Genomic DNA, 5,000 nt, shown 5'->3' on the forward strand with positions numbered 1-5,000 from the left:
TCTATCTTATCTAAATATCTATCTTAACTTACCTTTAAGCTTATCTAATTACAATCTATCTTATCTATATATATATATATATATATATATATATATATATATATATATCTCTTATCTTAACTCTAATATTATCTATTTACAGTTAGCTTAACTTATCCATCTACCTTATCTATCTACCTTATCTATCTATCTACCTTATCTATCTATCTACCTTATCTATCTATCTATCTATCTATCTATCTATCTATCATCATTACCATGCTCGTTGTTGCAGGGGTGAGCAGGTGACTGGTGCTGTGGCAGATTGGGGAGCCACTACTAATACCTTCTTTGCCCCTTCCCTATTGCCCTATTTTTTAAGCATCAATGTATACCAGTGACATATTATCAGTAATTAATAATTATTAATTACCCGTCCTGGGTCTTCTTCTGCTGTAGTTCACCTTTGATCGTTGCCGTGAGAAGTTTTGAGTCAAGGGGGCCTCACAGTAAGCAGGGATGTAGCTTGCTTGATGTTCTCCTCACATGCTGCTTCATGGAGAATGCCCACCTGGAAAAGGGAGAGAAGCGTGATAATATGTTCCTGGCAGACAATGATACTTAAAAAAGACAAAGGTGCAACGTCGGGCATGATAATGATTTTATCTTAACTCTAATATTATCTATTTACAATCTATCTTATCTAAATATCTATCTTAACTTACCTTTAAGCTTATCTAATTACAATCTATCTTATCTATATATATATATATATATATATATATATATCTTATCTTAACTCTAATATTATCTATTTACAGTTAGCTTAACTTATCCATCTACCTTATCTATCTACCTTATCTATCTATCTACCTTATCTATCTACCTTATCTATCTATCTATCTATCTATCTATCTATCTATCTATCTATCTATCTATCTATCTATCATCATTACCATGCTCGTTGTTGCAGGGGTGAGCAGGTGACTGGTGCTGATTGGGGAGCCACTACTAATACCTTCTTTGCCCCTTCCCTATTGCCCTATTTTTTAAGCATCAATGTATACCAGTGACATATTATCAGTAATTAATAATTATTAATTACCTGTCCTGGGTCTTCTTCTGCTGTAGTTCACCTTTGATCGTTGCCGTGAGAAGTTTTGAGTCAAGGGGGCCTCACAGTTAGCAGGGATGTAGCTTGCTTGATGTTCTCCTCACATGCTGCTTCATGGAGAATGCCCACCTGGAAAAGGGAGAGAAGCGTGATAATATGTTCCTGGCAGACAATGATACTTAAAAAAGACAAAGGTGCAACGTCGGGCATGATAATGATTTTATCTTAACTCTAATATTATCTATTTACAATCTATCTTATCTAAATATCTATCTTAACTTACCTTTAAGCGTATCTAATTACAATCTATCTTATCTATATATATATATCTATATATATATATCTATATATATATATATATATATATCTTATCTTAACTCTAATATTATCTATTTACAGTTAGCTTAACTTATCCATCTACCTTATCTATCTACCTTATCTATCTATCTATCTATCTATCTATCTATCTATCTATCTATCTATCTATCTATCATCATTACCATGCTCGTTGTTGCAGGGGTGAGCAGGTGACTGGTGCTGTGGCAGATTGGGGAGCCACTACTAATACCTTCTTTGCCCCTTCCCTATTGCCCTATTTTTTAAGCATCAATGTATACCAGTGACATATTATCAGTAATTAATAATTATTAATTACCTGTCCTGGGTCTTCTTCTGCTGTAGTTCACCTTTGATCGTTGCCGTGAGAAGTTTTGAGTCAAGGGGGCCTCACAGTAAGCAGGGATGTAGCTTGCTTGATGTTCTCCTCACATGCTGCTTCATGGAGAATGCCCACCTGGAAAAGGGAGAGAAGCGTGATAATATGTTCCTGGCAGACAATGATACTTAAAAAAGACAAAGGTGCAACGTCGGGCATGATAATGATTTTATCTTAACTCTAATATTATCTATTTACAATCTATCTTATCTAAATATCTATCTTAACTTACCTTTAAGCTTATCTAATTACAATCTATCTTATCTATATATATATATATATATATATATATATATCTTATCTTAACTCTAATATTATCTATTTACAGTTAGCTTAACTTATCCATCTACCTTATCTATCTACCTTATCTATCTATCTACCTTATCTATCTACCTTATCTATCTATCTATCTATCTATCTATCTATCTATCTATCTATCTATCTATCTATCATCATTACCATGCTCGTTGTTGCAGGGGTGAGCAGGTGACTGGTGCTGTGGCAGATTGGGGAGCCACTACTAATACCTTCTTTGCCCCTTCCCTATTGCCCTATTTTTTAAGCATCAATGTATACCAGTGACATATTATCAGTAATTAATAATTATTAATTACCTGTCCTGGGTCTTCTTCTGCTGTAGTTCACCTTTGATCGTTGCCGTGAGAAGTTTTGAGTCAAGGGGGCCTCACAGTAAGCAGGGATGTAGCTTGCTTGATGTTCTCCTCACATGCTGCTTCATGGAGAATGCCCACCTGGAAAAGGGAGAGAAGCGTGATAATATGTTCCTGGCAGACAATGATACTTAAAAAAGACAAAGGTGCAACGTCGGGCATGATAATGATTTTATCTTAACTCTAATATTATCTATTTACAATCTATCTTATCTAAATATCTATCTTAACTTACCTTTAAGCTTATCTAATTACAATCTATCTTATATATATATATATATATATCTATCTTATCTTAACTCTAATATTATCTATTTACAGTTAGCTTAACTTATCCATCTACCTTATCTATCTACCTTATCTATCTATCTATCTATCTATCTATCTATCTATCTATCTATCATCATTACCATGCTCGTTGTTGCAGGGGTGAGCAGGTGACTGGTGCTGATTGGGGAGCCACTACTAATACCTTCTTTGCCCCTTCCCTATTGCCCTATTTTTTAAGCATCAATGTATACCAGTGACATATTATCAGTAATTAATAATTATTAATTACCTGTCCTGGGTCTTCTTCTGCTGTAGTTCACCTTTGATCGTTGCCGTGAGAAGTTTTGAGTCAAGGGGGCCTCACAGTAAGCAGGGATGTAGCTTGCTTGATGTTCTCCTCACATGCTGCTTCATGGAGAATGCCCACCTGGAAAAGGGAGAGAAGCGTGATAATATGTTCCTGGCAGACAATGATACTTAAAAAAGACAAAGGTGCAATGTCGGGCATGATAATGATTTTATCTTAACTCTAATATTATCTATTTACAATCTATCTTATCTAAATATCTATCTTAACTTACCTTTAAGCTTATCTAATTACAATCTATCTTATCTATATATATATATATATATATATATATATATATATATATATATATATATCTCTTATCTTAACTCTAATATTATCTATTTACAGTTAGCTTAACTTATCCATCTACCTTATCTATCTACCTTATCTATCTATCTACCTTATCTATCTACTTTATCTATCTATCTATCATCATTACCATGCTCGTTGTTGCAGGGGTGAGCAGGTGACTGGTGCTGTGGCAGATTGGGGAGCCACTACTAATACCTTCTTTGCCCCTTCCCTATTGCCCTATTTTTTAAGCATCAATGTATACCAGTGACATATTATCAGTAATTAATAATTATTAATTACCCGTCCTGGGTCTTCTTCTGCTGTAGTTCACCTTTGATCGTTGCCGTGAGAAGTTTTGAGTCAAGGGGGCCTCACAGTAAGCAGGGATGTAGCTTGCTTGATGTTCTCCTCACATGCTGCTTCATGGAGAATGCCCACCTGGAAAAGGGAGAGAAGCGTGATAATATGTTCCTGGCAGACAATGATACTTAAAAAAGACAAAGGTGCAACGTCGGGCATGATAATGATTTTATCTTAACTCTAATATTATCTATTTACAATCTATCTTATCTAAATATCTATCTTAACTTACCTTTAAGCTTATCTAATTACAATCTATCTTATCTATATATATATATATATATATATATATATATATCTATCTTATCTTAACTCTAATATTATCTATTTACAGTTAGCTTAACTTATCCATCTACCTTATCTATCTACCTTATCTATCTATCTACCTTATCTATCTACCTTATCTATCTATCTATCTATCTATCTATCTATCTATCTATCTATCTATCTATCTATCATCATTACCATGCTCGTTGTTGCAGGGGTGAGCAGGTGACTGGTGCTGTGGCAGATTGGGGAGCCACTACTAATACCTTCTTTGCCCCTTCCCTATTGCCCTATTTTTTAAGCATCAATGTATACCAGTGACATATTATCAGTAATTAATAATTATTAATTACCTGTCCTGGGTCTTCTTCTGCTGTAGTTCACCTTTGATCGTTGCCGTGAGAAGTTTTGAGTCAAGGGGGCCTCACAGTAAGCAGGGATGTAGCTTGCTTGATGTTCTCCTCACATGCTGCTTCATGGAGAATGCCCACCTGGAAAAGGGAGAGAAGCGTGATAATATGTTCCTGGCAGACAATGATACTTAAAAAAGACAAAGGTGCAATGTCGGGCATGATAATGATTTTATCTTAACTCTAATATTATCTATTTACAATCTATCTTATCTAAATATCTATCTTAACTTACCTTTAAGCTTATCTAATTACAATCTATCTTATCTATATATATATATATATATATATATATATATATATATATATATATCTCTTATCTTAACTCTAATATTATCTATTTACAGTTAGCTTAACTTATCCATCTACCTTATCTATCTACCTTATCTATCTATCTACCTTATCTATCTATCTATCTATCTATCTATCTATCTATCTATCTATCTATCTATCTATCTATCTATCTATCTATCATCATTACCATGCTCGTTGTTGCAGGGGTGAGCAGGTGACTGGTGCTGTGGCAGATTGGGGAGCCACTACTAATACCTTCTTTGCCCCTTCCCTATTG

General features: G+C 34.3%; 1 long non-coding RNA gene across 2 annotated transcripts in view; it reads right to left on the reverse strand.

The window, feature by feature from the left end:
* The window catches only part of LOC135018731 (uncharacterized), a 16,039-nt gene that overhangs the window by 4,548 nt on the left and 6,491 nt on the right, over positions 1–5,000 (reverse strand). For both annotated transcript variants that reach the window (XR_010216369.1, XR_010216368.1), the window contains exons 4-5: positions 3,693–4,510; positions 413–3,176 (exon numbers count right to left, since the gene is read on the reverse strand). This is a non-coding gene — a long non-coding RNA (uncharacterized LOC135018731). The remainder of the gene's footprint in view (positions 1–412; positions 3,177–3,692; positions 4,511–5,000) is intronic.

This window comes from Pseudophryne corroboree, unplaced genomic scaffold (genome assembly GCF_028390025.1).
Source record: "Pseudophryne corroboree isolate aPseCor3 unplaced genomic scaffold, aPseCor3.hap2 scaffold_3285, whole genome shotgun sequence".
NCBI classification, from domain to species: domain Eukaryota; kingdom Metazoa; phylum Chordata; class Amphibia; order Anura; family Myobatrachidae; genus Pseudophryne; species Pseudophryne corroboree.